The 22,674-nt window shown below is 32.1% G+C and overlaps 1 protein-coding gene and 1 long non-coding RNA gene across 6 annotated transcripts in view; both read left to right on the forward strand.

Annotated features, from left to right (window-relative positions):
• Positions 1 to 3,611, forward strand: part of LOC136271667 (uncharacterized) — a 35,679-nt gene extending 32,068 nt beyond the window's left edge. Inside the window, exons 4-5 of the long non-coding RNA XR_010709606.1 lie at positions 3,289 to 3,346; positions 3,488 to 3,611. This is a non-coding gene — a long non-coding RNA (uncharacterized lncRNA). The remainder of the gene's footprint in view (positions 1 to 3,288; positions 3,347 to 3,487) is intronic.
• Positions 1 to 22,674, forward strand: part of LOC105340102 (uncharacterized) — a 285,888-nt gene that overhangs the window by 104,201 nt on the left and 159,013 nt on the right. The gene's annotated exons all lie outside the window — the stretch shown is intronic.

Below are 22,674 nucleotides of genomic sequence, written 5' to 3' on the forward strand. Positions count from 1 at the left end.
AATGTGTACAGTAGACGATGTAATCAGATTGTTCGCTTAAAAGTTCGACACTATTCAAACCACACATATTAAATTGAAAATTGGCCAGGCATGCTGTAACTTGTGTGGAATCATCCTCAGGTAGTGTAAATTCAAGTTTTTTCAAATAATGATACCCGGGGGTAAGGTGGGACGAATTACAATGGGAGTTTGGATTTTTACAAAAGAAAATATAAATTAAAAAAAAATTATTCTCAAAAGCTTAATGTCCAGACAAATTTAACTTATGTGGAATCGGGTAGTGTAGTTTCAAGTTTAAGATCCTATGAGTCATTCAGGTGATCTATGCGATATGTTCTTGTCCGTCGTCGTTCGTCGCTTGTCGTTCGTAAAATGTTGAACATTTTAAGCTTCTTATCTGGAACCACTGAAACAATTTCAACCAAAGTTGACATATAGCATCTATGGGTGAAATGAAGTACAATTTGAACTTCAAGGCCCCTGTCCCCTGGGGTATGAGGGCTGGGGCTAAAGCCATCAACATTAATGCAATATTTAAAAAAAATCTTTACTCCTGGACATCAAGCAGTCAAACTGATGGCATAATTGTAATAAGCATTGAGCTCCGTACCAACATTCTGAAATTCATGGTCTAAGGGTAAGGGGTTCTGGCGATGAGCAAGAATGCCTCTAAATCTTCCAAAATTGTGAATTTCATGGCCTTGTGTCAGGGGTTCTTGAGTTATGGTAGGGTTCTAATGATTATAGCGTGAAAATGCATTCTTTGCTAAGGAATATTAAGCAGACGAACTACATAGTTCATAGTACTATGATGTACCTAGTTAATTGCCCCTGGGTCATAGGTTATGGTGTTAGCATAGGGCTCTAATGATTACTTTAAATTCCTTATATTATGCGAGTACTTAGTACCGCGATCCCGCTGGTTTGTATCAAATCACGAGAAAAAAAAATCGCGAATGCGGAAATTTTTTCTTATTTCTTATAGTTTTTAACTCTCAGAAAATAATGGCCAGATTTTTAAATTCGCGAAAGAAGCTTCTCGCGATTTTAGGCTGATATTAATTCTTCGCGTTTAAATAGGAATATGCAGTATATAGGGTAGGGTGATCTAATTTCGACCGATTATTGATTTGGACTTGAGATTTGTTAAGTTATGTCACTGTATGTTATCCTTTCAATATTTTTCTTACAATTTAGAAAGTTAATTGAATTAAACAATCCCGAAATATTAAGAACTATTTAATTAGATTAATTTAATCAGACGACCGATAAGGCCAGTGGGCCTTCTGTTTCAATAATGATCCCTGGGAGTAAGGTAGGGCCATAAACGGGCTTTGAATATTTACACAGGAATATATAGAGAACAATCTTCAAAAATCTAAAACTAATTGACCAAACAAGCTTTAACTTTGTCGAAGTTTCATTAGGTAGTTTAGATTCAAGTTTTTTAAAACATGACTCCTGGGGGAAGGTAGGGGCTCAATAGGGTGTCAAAATTTTACATAGGCATTTATAGAGAAAAATCTTTAAAAACCTTCTTCTCTAAAACCAATTGGTCAGACAAACTGTTAATTGTGTGGAATCATCTTCAGGTAGTGTAGTTTTAGGTTTCTTTAAATCATGATTCCCGGTGGTATGGTGGGACCATAATGGGAATTTAAATTTTACATAGGAATATACAGAGAACAATCTATAACAATCTTCTTTTCAATAAAGATCCCGAGGCGTAAGGTGGGGCAACAGTGGGGTTTGAACTTTTACATGGGAATATACAGAGAACGATTTTCTTCTCAAAAACCAGTTGAATATACAAGTTTTAACTTGTGTCGAAGCTTTCTTTAGTAGTGTAGTTTCAAAGTTATCCAAATTATGATCCCAGAGGTATGATGGGACCATAATTGGGGTTCCAATTTTACATAGGAATATACAGAGAACAATTTATAACAATCTTCTGTTCAAAACCCATTTGACCAGTGTGCTATTAGAAAAACAGCTAAGTGAACCAGGATATCGTGTATATTCAGCTTTATTGATAACGCGTGTGCCAACATATTGTAAAAGGCTGTATCAAAAAATAAAACACAAATAAAGGCACATTACAAAACCATGTTATAGAATACACACACAGTCACATGCATTTATATTTTAGTAAGCTATCTTTAAGAAAAAGTAGAGAGAAAATACATATTCAGAAAACTTAATAAATTCAAGATCTATTAATAAACCAGAAACTTTTAAAAACAAATTGTTGATACCAAGTATACATATAAAGGACATTTTAAATTTGGCCGCCAAAGTAGCTATTAAAGTATTAAACCGTGTTTGATTAAAACTAGTTGATTAAAACATAAAAAGCAATATAGGAAAAAGAGATATTCATAACTACATGTATGAGGTTATAAAATCAGTCTTACATTTTGAGCAGGCTAGGATGGCGTAAATCAAAAAAACGATGGTGGAGCACCTCGTGTACATCAACAGGGTAAAACGTTTGACAACGAAAACATTGAAGAGTTCAAAAATACAAAAAAAATAGATAACTCGTACAACAAAAGACAAACAAGCGGCAGAACTCTTGTTTGGTTACAGCACAACCAGAAAAGGTTTAACTTACATGTGTGTGTGGAATCATCCTCAGATAGTGTAGAGTCAAATATGTTCAAATCATGATCCCTGGGAGTAGAGTGGGGACACAATGGGGTGGGGGATTAAAGTTTTACAAAGAAATATATACAGAAAAATCTTTAAAAATCAATACAATAAAGTGTTTAAGGTGGAATGCAACACCATTTTTTATAGATCGTTTAAGCATGCTTTTAAAACATAATTTTGTTGTTCACAGACCGATATATTCTCTTTATTATTTGAAATGATTTTTTGCATTTTCTCTGCAAGCAGTAATATAGAACCATTAGTATTTTAAAATTCTCAATTCAACCTGAATTTTTGTCCTCCTACGAAAAATCTTCGCCACGAATTTGTGTTCACCTATATACTTCAATAGTTTTGTATTGTAAAATTCAAATAATTTGACCATTAAGACACATGTTACTTAAATGTACAACACAATATTCTTTTATAATTTTATCTAAATATGCCGCATCATTTGATGATAGTCGACAAATACCATACAACGGTAATGACAATTTTAATAAACTCTATTTTTTTAAGTAGAAGAAACGGATTAAAGGCGTTGACATTTTTTCCATTCTATATTTGAATTGTTTAACATTTCGATCATGAAAGTAAAATACTTGAACATCCTTGCAATGTGTTGCTTTCTTGTAGATAGGAGTTGTGTGTCTATTGGCAACGGATGTTTTCTTGATGATCCAACCTGTGTCAGGTAAACAGTTTTTTTTTTATTTCAAAACATTTTGATCTGTCAATTATTTATAGAAAATATCTCTGACGTATTTTCTCTCTCCCCTTGCATTTTCTGTAAATTCTTCTGAATATTTGATAATTTAACTTTTCTTTCGTAAAGAACCATAGCAACGTACAAAGTGACATTTAGTTCAAGAACGACAGCTTCAGTAGAAACACAAGAAAAAACAAAACAAGAAAGAAATGACTGGGTGTGGATAATAACACTTCTTGTTGTGATTATATTGGTATTTTTACCAATCGTCATGTATTGTATTAAAATTAAGGGTAAGTATAACATACAGATCACTTTTCTCTTAAATCCTATAAAAATGAATATAACATTTAGGGAAGTTATTTGGGGTGTTATATATATATATATATATATATATATATATATATATATATATATATATATATATATATATATATATATATAAGCACAAACATTGCAATAACTCTTAAATTGACCTGCCAATCAAGAATATATATATATATATATATATATATATATATATATATATATATATATATATATATATATATATATATATATATATTTAAAGCATAGGGAAATTCTTTTCATAAGAGCTCCACCTCCGCTCCGGCCGGGTTTTAAACTCACGACCTCTGGAATGTACTCTCCTAGCAGTGAGCGGCCACCGCGCTTAACACTCAGCCATCTAGGCTAAACAAACAATCTGACGAACGGAACACCTAGTGCGCTGGAAATGAGCAACTAGCGCGCTAGATTCCGTTCGTCATTGAAAGCAAGATTTTTTTGTCTTACCTAGATGGCTGGGTGATCGGCCACTCATTGTTAGAAGAGTAAGTTCAAAGGTCATGAGTTCAAGCCCCAGCCGGGGTAGAGGTGGAGCTCCAATAAAGTGAATTCCCCTGTGATATTTTTTGATTTAAGTAATGATTTTACCAAACATGAATCCTACGAAAATATTGCAGAAAACTCTTTATTTGGAAAAGGAATAGAGAAAGAGATCGATGCTGCAGAAAACAGCTTGTGTCAAAATAAATCAATTACAAAAATGTGTTATGTCGTTTATCAATATCTATTTGTTTATTATGAATATTTTTAAAATTACGCATTTATTAAGCTGGAATACAGTATGCTATTATTAAACTGGAATACCTGGTAAACAAATTTTTGTCTATTTCGATTGCTAGATAATGTATCGGTTTAGTTGATTACCTTAAGAACTAAATAAAATACAAAAAGAGATAAAAATGTTGACAAAATAATAAAAAAAAGGTTTCTTACCTCTATTTGTAGCTTCCATTAATGGACATAACATAGTAGTGGATAGGTCACAAACAAACAGTTTTGATGTAAATGTACGTGATGAGGAAGGATTCACTGCCCTGTATTGTGCCTGCTGCGATGGCCATAAGAGCACAGTGAAATTTTTAATTGACAACGGTGCAGATGTTAATCTTTGTTCAAAGGATGGAACGAGTCCCTTCTTTGTCGCTTGTGAAAATGGACATGATAGCATTGTACGACTATTTCTGAATAACGGTGCAGATGTTAATCTATGTACAAAGGAAGGAACGAGTCCCTTCTATATCGCTTGTCAAAATGGACACGATAGCATTGTACGACTATTGCTGAATAACGGTGCAGATGTTAATCTATGTCCAGAGGATGGAGAGACACCTTTCAGCGCCGCTTGTCGGAACGGACATAACAGTATTGCAAAACTTTGGTTAAACAAACGTGTACAAAAGTAACACAGAAACGTAATTAATCGTTTAATATTTGGTAAGAGTATGTCTTTCGAATATTTATTTAGAAACTAGCATATTGCGCTTGTAATTCTTAAATTAACTATTAAAGATTTTTGCAGTTAAACTTTCTATATCTACATGAATTTTTGCCTAAAAATTCATCAGAGCAGGCCTGCACCTAGAAAATGTATATTTTGATGGCTTTTGATGAAAGGATTATACTAAGAGAGGATTTTTAGGGGCCCTCGTGCCCTAAGGTAGAAATTTGCAAAAACCTACAAGAAATCTATAAAACTCATTTGTTTTATAGTGGTTAAAAAATGAATACATTGTGCGTGTTACATCTGTAGGGTTTGAATAGCTCGGTTGGTTTCACTTACTCCGTATCTAAAAGTGTTTAAGGCCTTCCGTTTCCCTCTTGTTTTTCTATGGTTTCTTTTTAGGGTCTTGTTATTATTCAACCGATTTTCACAAAATTTTTAGGAATGATAGAGCATTATCGGGGCTACATGTTGATAAATTTTCAAATGATGACGTCACTTTCAGTTTCAAATATTGACGATTTTGTTTTTTTTAAGAGTCATTTTGTCCACGCATCTCCTCCAAAACTTTTCAAGATAGAAGCTTGAAATTTTCAAGGAATGTATATAAATGTCTGTAGATGTACCTCTATGCTTTCAATGATTAAAAATGCACAAGGCCTCTAAACTTTCCTGCAGAATTATGATAAATAGACGAAAATAGAAAATCCCACTTAAAGCACATTTTGTGGTTATCCTTACACAACTATGAAATTTGCCTAAAAATTTCATACAATACCAATCTAATTAAAATCAGATTCACAGATTAATTAAATCGCTTCGCAGATGTCTCATTGAGTCAGACAGAAGGCTGAAGTCCGTCTGCTTTCGAATATTTAGGACATTCTCTAGTTAATAAAGTTGAGTTGCGATTGACAATTTAAGGCATTTTGAAAATGAAAAAAAATATTCACGAAAATTTATAGTTTTGAGTGTTTTATTCTACATGTATTTGGACATAAGAGGTATAAACAGGACACGTGCTATTACCAACTGTTGATTGTGATGCCTTGTTTTAAACAGTCAACGTTACCAACTGCTTAGTATAGAATATACTTAAGCTACAACAGACTTCTTTTTCTTGTTTGCAAGAATCATTCGTTAACTTCTGTACATTTTTTTTTGTCATAGGTTCAAATCACAGGTTAAACTTGCTAGAAAACATCGGAGAGGATATTAAAGTTTCTTTATAGTAGTCATTTGATTATGCTATTCTAGATCGTTGTATATCAGGTCGATTAAACATCTGATTTTGATGCGCCTAAACCTTAGTATTTAATTTTTTTTACCTCCCTGACTATATACACTTATTCAAGTTATACATTTCAGACCTGAATCGAGTGAAACTATAGTTTCTTTGTATTGTTTATTAAGAAAAAAATATCATTTACAATGCTCTTCTTTGTGCTTTTTGAAATGATAAAAATGAAAAAGGAAAGTAAATTGAATAAAAAAAGAAGCATAAATAACATTAGTAACTGTTAGATCGGTTTTCCGTATAGGGTGTTTAAATCTAGTTACGTGACTGGTAAGTTTCTGGAACACGATGAAAAATGGTGTTCTCGCTTTTTTAATGTATTAATTTGGTTGAGTGGCATGCCGAGATGACAAGAAAGCGCGAGTCTTTGGTGGAAAGCTGTGGAATTCTACGATTTGATGCTGACGAATTACATGTTTTAAATACGTGTGTGCAGAATTCTTTGAGAGACACTTCGTACAAAGTCGAGGTACTGTCAACATTCTGCACTATTCTAGAACTTTTGTTATAGAAGTAAATATAATCAGAAGAGCACACACGGTTTTTTTGATATGTTTGTTTGTTTGTTTTTATTTTGGACTACGTTTGATTATTTAAAAATTAAGAAAATACACTAAGGCTGTTAAAAAGGGAGTATGAGTTGTTAATTGGGTTTGAAAAAAGGGGGTTACGTAGTTGAAGTTTTTTGTTTTATACAGAACTGTAAATAATTTTGTGTTATAGACATAACATCATAATTTTATCTATTCAATTGAATTTCTAACACACATGTATTTTTAGATAATCAAGATGTTTTTCATAAATTATCTAATCAATCACATCATTGATTACATCAGTAATGGGAGTTATGGATTATTTTAGTTGTAAAATATTATGGGTAAAGAATTAAATATTCATAATTTTATGAACTTATTAATTATTGTTATATAATCATCTATTGTCATTTTCCTGATTATTTCAAACCAAATTTGGTTAACAATAAAGTCACAAAAGTGGCAGAGTGCAACATACCTATTTGTTATGTGATGTTTTGCTGTACAAAGATGAAGGGCTCAGGTGGTTCAATTTTGAGCGGATAGAGGTTAATTATTTCATGAGTGAGAAATAATGCTATATGCAGTAATGGTCTATTTTGAAAATTATCAATTATGGATAAAAATAATTTTGTGTTATAGACATAACATCATAATTTTATCTATTCAATTGAATTTCTAACACACATGTATTTTTAGATAATCAAGATACGGAAAATGTTAACGCTGTTAGTGTCTGATGGGACAATGTAAGTCCCATTTTGCTGCTACACCACTGCTGTTTGGGTATTTATACTTACAAAAACATGATCAGCTTTCTTTATCTTTTTTTTAGGAAGATGGATTTAAAGTTGGTGCGATTAATAAAATGAGAAACTTTGCAGACCCAATTGTAATCAATTTATCATGTATACCTATTTATTTGAAATTAACATTTTTTTATATTAAGCAATACAAATCATTTTCTATATGTATTAAAGATTAAATTAGCGTTTTTATTGTTAATCATCATTAGTATTTAGTAACATTGTCTTCAAGTCCAAATATTCCATCACGTACATACGTATACCCAAGCAATGGTTTCATTGGCTAGAACTACACATACATGCATATTATTCAGCTAGCTGAAAGTTGACTGAAATTTTTGAAAAGATAACGAAATTGCAACATTTCTTTATACTCTTTTGAACATATTTTCACATTTCAATCGGATGAAGAGCAAAAAAACAACAAAAACAAAAAACCGTCAAAAACAACAACAAACAAACAAACAAACAAACCCGTGTAAACAACAAGTAATACGTATTTATTTAATGGGGAAGGAAAGTCAAAACATAATTTATTTATTTTAATAAAGTGGTGTAAATTACATGTCTCACATGTGGTCATGCTGTTTTGAAAATAAAATACGTAATTAAGCTTTAATGAACGTTTGAAGTTGGAGAAATCGTATTTACTGGAGGCTGACATGATGTAGAACTCTTTTGTATTAAAAACCAAAAAAATTCATTATTTTGACGTCACACCATCTATTCCGGTTTGGTTTACATATACAAATGAATGTACACAGTGCGCTTAATATAATTAACGCTGGTTCATACCTTTCTGTTTCTCAAATAATCGACTAAACAAAATTGATAATGTTTGAGTTCACACGTCAATCTAAAGAATAAATACATGTATCATTGTATGCATAAATAACGTTATAACGTTATGCATGACAGCTGTTAATCTGCTATCATTCAAAGTTGAAAACAACCTCGATTAATTTGTTTATTCCAAGTCAAGTTCTTCGCTAACTGAATAAATGTTATAATTGTAATCGGGATGTTTACAATTCATTCTTTTAAGTCAGAATGACCATGTCGAAATAACGACGGCAGACATTTTTATGATACTTGGCATCTGTTTACAATTTCCACATTTACGCGGAGATTTCTCCGACACTAACTTCCGCTTTTAGATTTCAACGAACATGCTCCATTTGACGTTAGTTTGTAGGTTGCAAAGGTAACAGAACGGTCTCAAATCAATATTGTTTCAAATTTTCCAGAACTTGTCATTTAGAGCGAATATCATGATGTTATGTTGATAAGACAAACCGGAATAGATGGTGTGACGTCATAGATTAAAGTTAAATGGCAGCCCCCATGGCGGCGGGGAATTTAAATTAAGCGATCGATTTTCTTAATTTTTTCATTGTTCCGGGGTTTTTAATGAAAATAAATACGATTTACAATTATAGTAGATGATAATTAATTGATTTATTGTACAACATATTTTTAGTTTCCTTCCCCTTTAAGTGATTGTAATTTTATGTGCTTTATTTTTAACAGGGACCAGTCGCACACATACGGTAAAACAACCCGCCAAACATATTTTACAAATGTTTGGGAAAATCAGTCCGACAGAGGTGGTTGTAAGTTCTTTTTTGTCATTGCTTTTGCTAAGAGGATTTGATTCTTTGAATAAGAAAAAGGTAAATGTGTACATCGATGATCATGTATAATTATTTATATCTATGTACATGTATTTAGGTCGTAGTTCGTTCCGAGGACTCGAAGGAGCTCTTCCTTCTTTGGAAAAAGCGAAGAACTTAAAACCAAATACTGATAAAGAAAGCAAGATTATGATCACACTTGGAAAACCAAAACCGGTTAGCCCACCCTGTGCTCCCCAACCACCCCAGAGCAGCACGTGATTATAGGAGGCTGGTGGCCAACAGCAGTAGTTCTAATGTGAAAAAGATGCTAAAATTCTACACAATGTTGTTTCGTTGTTTAAATCACATTTAGTTAATTTAAATATACTTATGATGAGTAGTTTTTATCTTTATCAAAAGAAGAAAAACTCTTTTAAATTCATTAAAACAGGTCCAAATTAGTTTGATTATCTTGTATGTAATGAACACAACTGTTTTGTCTTTGTGGGTATTCTTTATACATGATTTATAATTTTGTTGTTTTATTTTTGTTTTTACAATTCAACATTGAAGCAAACTTTAAAAAAAAACACATTTTACATATTGATGTTCTTGAACATGCATATAAATCCTTCTTGTGTTGCGTTAACTTATGAATGAAAAGATAAATGGTAAAGGTTACTGTGGAATCATTTTAATTCGCGGGGACCAATTTTCGTGGAGTATGACTTTTTCGCTCATTTGTAGGGATGTAATTTCGTGGATGCATCGGTTACTGTTTCAGCAACAAAGATAACTCTTTCTAAAAAAAATTTCGTGGGAGAGGGCTACCCACGAATACCACGAAAATCAAGCCACCACAAATTCTAATGAATCCACAGTATAAGTTTTTCTAAAAAAAAAAAAAACAAAAAAAAAAAACAACCCAGACATTATTGCTTTCAAAAACATCCAAAATAATTATGCATGAAAATTTTTCTTAAAAACTCGCTTTGATATACATAATAGGGAAACTATTTTGATGCAAGAAGGAAAAACACAGTAGGAATGACACCTAAAACAGTGGCTGCTTCTCTCGGTTATCGCGTTGAAAGATGTATATGTTAAACCGAAATTAGAGTTTTCTAAAACAAACACTAATACATTAATTTTATTTTAAAAGATTAGAAATTAATTAGTTGAGGGTTAATAAAATGAAGTAAATGTAAAAATTGGTAGATTTACATTTTTGTTGTCAAATAGGGAATGAAAAAGAAATAAACTGTTATTTAAATCAAAATTGTGTTGAATTACAAAATTTCTGAGAACAAACAAACTTTAAGAAAGAAAACAATAGATTGATCTCTGACGACATAGTTCATCTCAGTTGACTGGGATTCAGGTAGAATATTATGTGTTTCTTGTTATACTGATCCCGACTTCTTCAATATATTTGAAGCGTCTGCCGTTGATAATGTTAATGTACCACAGCATAACGACCACCAGTGTATTTTACGTCATTATGAATACACTGTACATGTAAGTGCTTTAAGCAGCAGTCTTCCGGCTCAATATCCTCCGTCATTTTCGGATTCGTCGTGCTTTGTTCCGTCGCTATCCGTAAATCGAAATGCAAAGATATTGTGACTACTACTGACAATACTGTCTTCACGAATATACATGTAATCTCAACTAGTTACATTCTGCTTTAAACCCCATTTATGATACGAGATACGTGTAAGTAATATACGTAACAACAGAACATATGAAATAAACTAAGACCGACACTCAAAAGCTTCTTTTTTGCACGTCTTAATTTGTTACTTATGTAATTTTTTCATACAACCCTGAATAAATCTGCACTTATCACATAAACACTTCCCTAAATAAAACACATTCATAAATTTACAAATAAGGTTTGGAGAAAAAAAAACATATCAAATTTACAGGAAACGTTTTAAAAGTAATACCAATTTTAGATTTCACGTATTGATGTTCTTAAACATGCAAATTCACCCCCTCACTTTTTTGTGCGTTAACAAAAGTCTGTCCAAAGTTACTCCTTCCACCACTTTTTGATGATTTTTAATACAAAAATACAGAAAGAAATACAGTTGAAATAGACAGAATGGAAAATATCAAAGATATCTTCATGGACAAATTATCATTTTTCACTCATAAAAGTTGACAGGAACGAAAACAAATTTCGTACGGAGATTTATAATGAGAAACGTTTACATCTCCTCTCTATTCGGAACTCACTCGGAATACCTCGCACAATCTTTCAACGTAATCACCCGGGCTATTTCATGGCTGATGCAATGCAAAAATCCCCATAGACCTTTTATTTTGGGATGTATATTGAAACCTGAAGCTGTAGAGTTCGCGTTTCAAAACAGATAATGTGGTTATTTTTCATATTAGTGGATGAATTTAGTTTCAGCACAAAGGTATTTATGATTATCTAAATACCAAACGAAAAGTGGTGGAAGCAAAATCTCGGGACAGTTGAAATGATGAAATGACTACAACTAACAGTAACGGTTTCATATATACATAATATAGTTTCTAAAAAAAAGACAAACCGGAGATAATGCCTGTCAAAAACATCCAAAATAATAATATATAAAAAAGTTCCGTAAAATCTTGCTTTGATTTATATTTATGGAAATTATTTTGATGCAAAAAATAAAACACAGTAGGAATGATATCAAAAACAGTAGCTGCGCTTCTCAGTTATCGCATTAAAAGCTGTAAAAAAAAAAACTAGCTGCAGAACTGTTGTTCCATGGAAAATTCAGAATGGCGGACCGTAAACCTCCGTTAAATTATCTTTCTATCTTTTTTTGCTATTTCTGCAATGCAGTAATGAAGTATTTAGTATATCAAGTTTTTTTTTTATCAAGTCTTTCTCCTGTTTTGAATACTTTTCAGCCTTTCATGGTTTCTAATATCGTTTGTTACTTCATCAAAATGTCCATCCCTTCCATCAATTAGCGAAAATAGAAAGGCCAGAGTACTTATATTTAAATATTCCATGCTAAGGATATATCTCATGTAAAAGTCTTTCACTTTATTTTCTTCAGTTGTTTTCTCCCCTGCTGGATTGCATGTTTACAGATTCTACATCCGAAATACCTCGCCTCGTTGACTAGTTAAGTGGGTTTGGCATGCTTAACGGTACAAGGGTTATGGTTTCAATACACAAGACACAAGTGTGACTATTATCACACATCAGTAAACAATTCGTTTATAACTCACACGGAATTTCCCATTTAAACAAACCGAGTTGTTTTTGACATCGGTTATTAGTCCCCAACCAGTCTCATCGGAGGGGACTATAGCATTCCTCAACGTCCGTCAGTCTGTCCGACTTCATTTTTCCACACTTTTTTATGCGTTTAAGGAATAATATGAAACTTGCTGAACAGCTTCAAAAGCTACAGATCAAGTTTACACTTTTGTAGCGTCTGGTTGACATATTTTCAAATAAAAATATTTTTTTTATATTCCATTTTTTTAATGTTCGGGTTCGTTATCGGGATTCAGAGTGTATTCAAAAAAAGAGGCCAGTAGTAAGTAATAACGTGTGTTACTTGTACCATGGCTTTCATCATTTCTAACAAACAAATAAGTTCTGTAAAACAGTGTCAATCATTGTGTTGTAAATTTAATTGTAAATCTATGTACTTTGCACATAGCCATGATTTGTACAATATTTTGCCCAGTACTTTTCTTAACATATATCTTTAGAACTATGTCCGACCCCAACCCGAAAATAATTAAACATAAATGTTTTCCAACGAAGTCGTTTCTTGTGAACAACAGAAGCTGTTCCACTTTCACGTGTTTCACTCTAACCCCGTCATTTAGGAACTTCGGATACGAAAGAACGTCCCTTACAGCTTTTCTCAGTGGTCTTTTGCAAATGTCGTTGCCGCCCATTAGAACAAAACAAACATTCGGTGGTGGTTTGGGGAAATTAATGAATTCAGGGCAATAAGACAGGCCTTAAAAAGTAATACCTCCTCGCGATTCGATACTTGATATCCTATGGAAGTATCATTCATAAACTTTTGGACCGATCCTCTGTCGCAGAAAAATATCACAGGTTCAAACAACAAGTAAAACTTGCCAGAAAATATTTAAATGGATATCTATAAGTTTGTTTAAACGAAACCTAATATTGGTCTTCTCTATATCGTTATTCTTGAAGTTGCGTAATAAATGATTTAATAAGAATGATAATGCGCCATAACTTACGTAATTCGTTTTTGTTTACCTCCCAGACTTCCTCGCTGTTTCAAGTTATACATTTTCCGACTTGAATCTCAAATTGAAGTTTCTCTGTCTTTTAAGTTAAGAAATAAAATATCATTTACAAAGCATTTCTTTGTGCTTTTTGAAATGATTACAATGGAAAAGAAAAGTTAAATAAATTCAAACAGGAGGCCAATTGGCCTTAACAGTAACCTGAGTAGCAAATAACCCCTACACAAACTTGTTGAGGAGTCTTATATATGCATTTAATTAGGTTTCATTCTGGAGTAGAAACATTATAAATTTGTAATGACCACCTCCTCCCTGCCTGAAATCTTTCAAAAAGAACTTTAAAATCTATAATTTTGGTGAAAAACTTCAAGATCTGGTCTACAAAATTATGAATTTAGTTTTCCTTTCAGGTGTGTGGGAGTAAAGAAGACAATTTTTAAACATTATATGCATTAACATATATACATCCATTTTGGCCCTGCCCTAGAGTCAAAACCCATACTCCAGGGGCTATGAAATTTAAAATTTTAGTATAGGACTTCCTGGCAAACATAATAATGAAGTCAATTTTTCATACAGATGTGTGAGAATAGAGAAGAAGATTTTAAACATTATATGGATTAACACTATATTGCCCCCCCCCCCCCCCACCCTGTCTTGAACCCTGACCCCGGGCCATGAATTTCACAATTTTGGTAGAGGAGATAGTAGACATCATAAACATGTATTCAGTTTTTTGCCTGCATGTGTGGGAGTAAAGAAGATGTTTTTAATATTTGATACATTTTCACTATATGGCCTTATTGGACCCACCCTAGAGCCCGAACCCCTGACACGGGGGCCATGAATTTCACAATTTTGGTAGAGGTCTTCATGGACATCGTGCATTTTGTTGTTAACAAATTTATATGGGAGTAGAGGAGAAGATTCTCTAAGATTCAATACATTTTTACTATATGGCCATATTGGCTCCACCCCAGAGCCAGAACCCCTGACACAGGGGCCATGAATTTTACAATTTTAATAGTGGGCTTCATGGACATCATAACCATGCAACTAGTTTTTTCCTCACATGTGTGGGAATAAAAAGGAAGATTTTTGAAAATTTTGCTTTTTGGGCATATTTGGTCCCACCTGTGGCGCCCCGGGGGTGGTAGAGCCATGAATTTCACAATTTAGATTTCTCTTACTATAGAGATGCCTCACATAAAAATGGTAACAATTGGACTTGTGGTTTTTAAGAAGTTGAAAATGTAAAATTGTTAACGGACGACGCACGACGACGGGCGAAACGGATAGCAATAGGTCACCTGGGTTTACTCACGTGACCTAAAAGAAGCTTAAATAACATTAGTAACTGTTAGATCGCTTTCCGTATAGGGTGTGTAAGTCTAGTCGTGTGACTTGTTAATCTCTGAATCACAGAGAAAAATGGGTTTTCGCTTTTGTATCCGAATAATTACGTTGAATGGCATACAGAGATGACAAGGAAGAGCGAGGCTGTGATTAAAAGGTGAGGAATTATACATATTCTATGAGAGACACTTCCTACAAAGTAGATGTACTGTCATCATTCTGTGCTATTCTAGAACGTTTGTTATAGTAGTGAAGATAATCAGAAGAGCACACACGGTTCGATTGATTTTTTGTGTTGAATTTTTTTTTAAATTTTGGACTCATTTGATTAATTGAAAACAAAGAAAATATACTAGGGCTGTTAAAAAAGGAGTATGGGTGGTATAGGCAGAGTTTGAAAAAAGGGTGTTAAGTAGTAGAAGTTTTCTGTTTTATAAAGAACTGTAATTAATTTTGTGTTATAGGCAAAACATCATAATTTTATCTATTTGATTAAATTTGTAATATTTTTTGATAATCAAGAAAATGTTAACGCTGTCAGTGCCTGATGGGACAATGCAAGTGTCATTTTGCTGCTACAGTACTGCTGTTTTGGTATTTACACTTACAAAAACATTATCAGCTTTATTTTCCTTTTTTTAGGAAGATGGATTTGAGGTTGGTACAATTAATGAATTGGGGAACCTTACAGACCCTATTATAAACAATGTATCATGTATATCTTTTGGATTTTTCCTAGCATTTTAACTATATTATTTTGAATTTTATTCAATACAAATCATTTTCTATAAGAAATTAACATTAAATTAGCGTTTTTATTGTTAATGAAAATCATCATTAGTATTCATGCAGTAACATTGTCTTCAGCTCCAAATATTGCATCACGTACATGTATATACCTAGGCAATAGCTTTCATTGGCTAGAACTACACATACATTCATATTGTTCAGCTAGCTGAAAATTTACTGAAATTTCTGAAGAGATAACGATATGGCAATATTTCTTTATATTCTTTTGAACTTATTTTTACATTTCAATCAGGTGAAGAGCAAAAAAAAACAAAAAACAAACAAACAAACAGAACTCGTGTAAACTACAAATAATACGTATTTATTTAAGTGATTGAAATTGTATGTGGTTTATTTTTAATAGGGAACAGTCGCATACATACGGTTAAAAAAAAACCCCTGAAACATGTTTTACAAATGTCTGGCAAAATCAATCTAACAGAGATGGTTTTTAGTTCTTTTTTATCATTTCTTTTGCTACGAGGATTTGAATCTTTGAGTAAATATGTACATCGATGATCGTGTATAATTATTTATATCTATTATTTAGGTCTTTATCTAGACGGAGGATTCGGGGGAGCTCCTCCATCACTCAAAGAAGCGAAGAAGTTAAAACCAAATACTTATAAAGAAAGCAAGCTCATGGTCACACATGGCAAACCAAAACCGGTTAGCCCACCCTGTGCTCCCCAACCACCCCAGAGCAGCACGTGATTATAGGAGACTGATGGCCGACAACAATAGTTCCAATGTGAAGAAGATGCGACAAATTTACGCAAGGATGTTACGTTGTTTACATTTGTTTCACTTAAATATAGTTATGATTATTAGTTCTTATCTTTATCAAAGGAAGACTGAAAATCTATTTACTCTTTTAAATTCATTAGAACAGATATGGATTAGTTTGATAATTTTCTATATAAAGAACACAATTGTTTTCTCTTGATCGGGGATTCTTTGTGCATAGTTTATATTTTTGTTGTTTTGAATTTTAAATACTTTGTTGGATATCATAAAATTATGGTTGGGTTCGTTGTATTGCTTTTGTTTTTCTGCTGAGTTTAACATGTAAATATTACAGCAAACTTTTTAAAAATTATACCAAATTTTCATTTCACATATTCATGTTCTTGAACATGCATATACATTTTCTCTTGTCTTGCGTAAACTAATAAATAAATGGACTAATAGTAAAGGTTTTATATGTTGTTTCTAAAACAGGAATCCGGAAATAATGGTTTTAAAACATGTAAAATAAATCTGCATAAAAAAGAAAGTTCCGTAAAAACTCGCTTTGATATGCATGTATGGTAACAATTTTCATGCATGAGGAAATATAAAACGCTAACGAAATGACACCAAAAACAGTAGCTGTGCTTCTCATTAATCGCGTTGTAAGTTGCAAATGAAAAACCAACACTAAGGCATTAATTTATAAAGAAAATCGGAAATAAACTTGTTTAGTGTTTATGTAATGGATAAAATGTAAAAATAAGTAAATTAACTGATATTTGACGAAAAGATTATGCAAAAGAAATAAACTGTCTCATCTATATTAACATTGTTGAATAAAAAAGTTTCTTGTTACCAAAACAAAAGAAAAAAAAGAAGAAAAAAAAAGATGTATATCTGACTATGTTATCCATCTCAATTGACTGGGATTTAGGTAGAATATGACATGTTCCTTGCCGTACTGATTCTGACTTCTTTAATATGTTTGAAGCATATGTGTCTGATTCTTTTACCGAACCATTGTAAAAAGACCACGAGTGTAGTGTTTACTTTTCTTCAACGTACACATGTAAGAAAAAATAGTTTATAATAATTTTATTTAAAATAGAACCAGCAGTCATGTGGATTTCTTTATGCATAATTTATATTTTTGATATTATAAACATATTGCTGTATATATCATGTAAGTAATATGGGTTCTTTTTTTCTTGCTGACTCTAATACATTAATATTACAGCAAACGTTTAAAAAATAATACCAATTTTAGATTTCACATATTGATGTTTTTGAACATGTGTATACACTTCCCCTTGTGTTGCTTAACTAATCAATGAAAGGACTAACACCAACAGTAACGGTTTCATTTGTTGTTTCTATAAAAAATACGACCCGGACATAATGACTTTCAAAATCATCTAAAATAATTATGCATATACAAGAAAGTTCCGTAAAAACTTTTTGATATACATGTATGGAAACTGTTTTGATGCATAAGGAAACGTTAACTCTAGATGAATGACCCCCAAAACGGTAGCTGCAATTTTCAGAAATTGCTCTAAAAGCTGTACATGAAAAAACAAAAGTAGAGCTTTTTAAAACAAACACTAAGGCATTAATTTTGAAATATCATATTTTAATTAGTTCAGTGATTATGAAATGGATAAAATACCAAAATAGGTATATTTTTTTAAAAGATTCTAACAAAATATATTCAATAGATTCTTTTTGTTCCTGGTTGTTACCTAACCTTTTTTTCGCCTGTTGCATAAGTTTTGTTTTTTTAATTTCTTTATTTTTGCATGCTATATGTACGTTGTATCCCCCCCCAATCTTGAAAGTTTGTAATTTTCCGATTTAATGGTATGACCATATGCAATGTCTACATAGGTGTTTTAACTGTTTAATTTTTTTCTTTATTATTACTTTATTCATTACAAAATGACATGGCTGTAACTTTGATTATAAATATATTTTTAATTTCCTCCCTACTTACTGTTTGCAATATTAGCTTTGATCGGTATGACAGTAAAGTTTAGAGCTTGCTTGTATCTTCACCATCCCTCTACGCCCAAGAAAATTTATAAAGTATGATTATCGTTGGGGTCGCAGTTTACACTGAAAAAGCGAGTACACGCAGTACATACTCTAAATTTATCGCGGGAAATATAGCGCGAGATCAATATGACGTCATACATAAAATTGTTTTGCTATGTTTACGTTTCTCGACATAAAACAAATGAATGCAAGCGTGACTGTAGAAATACCTTGGTTCCCAGTAATTAAAAGCTTGTGCGATGTTCACAACGTGTCTTCAAACCCCAAGATCTTATATCTTATATCGTTTGTTTGTACCACGTGAATTTTGATTGACAGTAATTGACATGTGCTGAACAAGTTTTTCGCCCGACTATGATTATCATGGTATACGATGTAAAAGGGACTCTCTAAACGGAACACATGGTCATCATCACTTTCTCGATAATTTATTAATGGTTTACCAATTTCAGTTTATTCTTAAATGAACTGACATAAATATGCAAAAATATAATCCCTCAAGGCGCCTCACTTACAAAAATGAATTGAGGTTGTAGCAACTCCTAACGTGCGAGTACCCGTTATTGTCGAGTATCCATTATTGCCGAATGTTATACAAACAGCAAGATTTCCGCTATCTATTCGTTGGTTTAGCTACAAACCAAAATAAATAAAAAATAGAATTTTTAAGACACTATATGGGTTGGGAATGAAGAAAATTTACTTCAAACATCTCGGACATCACCTTAACCAAGGTAAGCTTATGGAAACGTATCGCATTTGTATCCGTGCGATGACACATGCCACTGAATATTTGACTTGTAATCCACTTTGATGACAGGGCATTTTTTGTTTAGGTCCAAATTCTAAGAATATTTACCTCCGTGTTATGATATTTGGCAAAAATAAGCAAGATATCATTTCTACTACACAATATTTTAAAAGAAAACCAAACATCTGCTTGCTTGTAATACGCCATTTTGTTTCCAACCTGAGGCGGATCAAAGATTTTTCACACATTTATTTATTTCTTTTACTGGACACACTAAAACTTATTCTATAAAAGCTTTTGAATAAATAAACAATGCATTTATTTATTATTAATCATTTGTCCCCAGACATGTGAAGCACATGTTCCCCCGTTTGTGTGTATTTGGTCACAGGGACATTTAAAAGAAAATTGCTTAAAATAAGATTGAATAGCGTTTATGATATAATTTTTGTTATATTCTTACATTTAATCTGATACTGTAAAATTTTTTTAAAAGTTTGACCTTTTTACCAATTAATTACTGGAAAAAAGTGAAAAGATATGAGCGGCAATAATGGGTACTCGAACTTCCTGTAAACAGTTGATATTGATGAGAATAAACTTAAAAGTATTCCTCAAATTAAATAAATGAACAGTGCAGAGATTTGCCCAGAATTTTTTACATGACAGCTTACATGAACAGAGTAATAGAAAAACAAATTTGTGTATTTTTCTGCAATAATGGATACTCGCACGTTATGATAAACACGCAAAATACATGCTTACAATATAACGATTGTGGTCATTTTAAAAACTTTGAGCAATTATTACCTGAAAGAACTAGAAAAGACATATTTCTATCAACAAACATGTCCAGGGAGATCTTCGCGAGCCCTGCATGTGTTTTGTTTACAGTAAATACGCCTGTGTAATAGAAGGCTGAACACCGAAACACGTTGCGATTTTAATATGTATGGGTTGTTCGTAACTATTAATTTTAATCATAATGAAATAATTAGATTTATTTGATGGAAAAATTTGTCATTTTCTGAAAATTTATGCATTTATGAGTAGTACAAAAAACCGAACCCGGTCGGAACATTTATTAAGTCGGTTTTTAATTAGATTCGCTCTTTAAATATCATTCATTTTTGGCATAGCACTACTGGAGCTAAATGGCATGCTTGGATGCTGCCAAAAGAATTTTCTTGATGTATCTGTAGGTTTAACTCGTTCTTTTTCCCGTGCACTGGAATTCGCCGTTTGCAAAACCATGGCGAAAAGCTCACGCTTAAATGATGTAATGGGATGACAAATGTAGATATTTGTTAATAAAACGGCATATTCATTGATTGTAAGCAATGATTTAACAAGTGTTCATTTCAAAACGTTGCAATAAAACGTTTAATTCGTCTGAACTACACAACTTTGCAGACAGACAATGCAGAATACATAATTAGGCTATCATTATAACATATAAAATCATTTTGTAATTATGTAGAGAAACTATTAAAAATATGTATTTCGTGGTACTTTAGTTCTGACTTATTACATCTATTACCGTGGTTACATTAACATTTGTAGCAACAAACAAATTCCTCTATTTTGTTTTAACGCCGTTTTATTTCATTAGCCAATATAAAGTCAAATATGGCCAAAATGATCATATAGTGTTTATGAACATAATTTAAACAAATCCTCTTCACGTTTACCGACACTGAATATAAACTGGCAGCATGTTTTAATAAAACCATAAAGCTGTCTTCATAAATAAAATTTCATGATACTTAAGGCAGGAGTTCTGCCGGGAGGGGGGGGGGAGGTGAGTGGGTGGTTATTATGTTTTAAGATCTTTTTCTTTTGTTCTACTGTTGAGCTTTATTGTGGAGATAAATACATATCTAGAAATTAGAATAAATAAAGTTGTCTATTAAAGTTAGATATCAGTAAAACCTTTGGCCCATGGGACAATAGTTTTGTCATTGGGAGAGGGGTGTAATCAATCTTCCCTTGCTTGTTCATAATTAATAAGTTATCATTGTAAATAATTTAATAAAGATAATAATAATTTAATTAAGGGGCCAAAAAGGGAATTGTTTACTAGGTAAAACGGGCATTCTGGCCATTTTTAGTTTATAAATGAAAACATAAAGACGTAAACGCTATTTTTACAGTAAAACAAATATGGGAAAATGTTTTCCTGTCATTAGAGTCTTGCAGCTTTCTCAATATCCGATATTGGGTTTTTCACCAAAATTATAGATTTTATAATCCTTGTTGCAAGATTTTACGGGAGAGGGATGTCATTAATGTTTTCTAGATTTCTACTCCAGAATAAAGCTAAATTAGATGCATATATACAGGTATGCATGGGCTAATGATACTCATATGACTGTTAAGGACTGTGGACCACTTGTTTAATTTTGGAATTTATTTTTGGAATTTTATAAGACGTCCACACAGCCATACACAATATGTAGTTACATAGTAAGTTATCAAAGATATATGACAGAATGATTCTGTTTTAGGAGGGATGGTGGAAAAATCAATCAAAATTATTTTTCTTCACAGCCCAAATGGTATTGAACTTGTTGATGTTGTCATTGATTTGAAAAAAAAAAATAATTTGATCTATATCAAATTTTACCTTAATATGCAGTAATGCAACCACAAAAGATGGTAATGTATTTTGTTTAAGGTATTCCTATACTCGGCACTAAATGGGCTCAATCATTAAAAGCTTAGCTTTAAATGATAAATATACATTCTAGCAATACATATACAAAAGAAAATATGTATGTTAACATGCTAGTTTGTTTGTTATCACCTCACAGACGGGTGTATTCTCTTGCGAAAGTTATTGACAATTATGAAATTTGCCAGACGTCCGTTTTTCCTAAAAATAATTACCAATTTTGGGAAAATTAGAACTGAACATCGTAATAGAGTATAAATATTTATTTAAGCCATATCTCATCAATAATTTTGCGCAAATTTTTGTAAGTAAGTACGCTTTATGGACCTGATGTATCAAATTAGAATACAAATTAAAGTACTGAGGAACTGACGGGAGTTGATTTTGTCGATGTTTATTTATTTTAGATATGTTATTTTGCATGACAAGTACATGTAGTTTCTAATTTGTATTTGAATTACGCACATTTTTATAATATGAATTTTTGGACTTTTTCGACAAGAATGTCGAGAAACCCCCATATAAATCATATTAAATAATATTTGAAGATAAAATTAATTTAATCAAACTATGTATCAGTAATGGAAAATTTTCTCGAACATTGTATGGATCCAAGCAATACTGAATTCTAGTCTCGTTCGACCAAACGCTCGGCTGACACCGT

The sequence above is a fragment of the Magallana gigas genome, chromosome 9 (genome assembly GCF_963853765.1).
Source record: "Magallana gigas chromosome 9, xbMagGiga1.1, whole genome shotgun sequence".
NCBI lineage: Eukaryota > Metazoa > Mollusca > Bivalvia > Ostreida > Ostreidae > Magallana > Magallana gigas.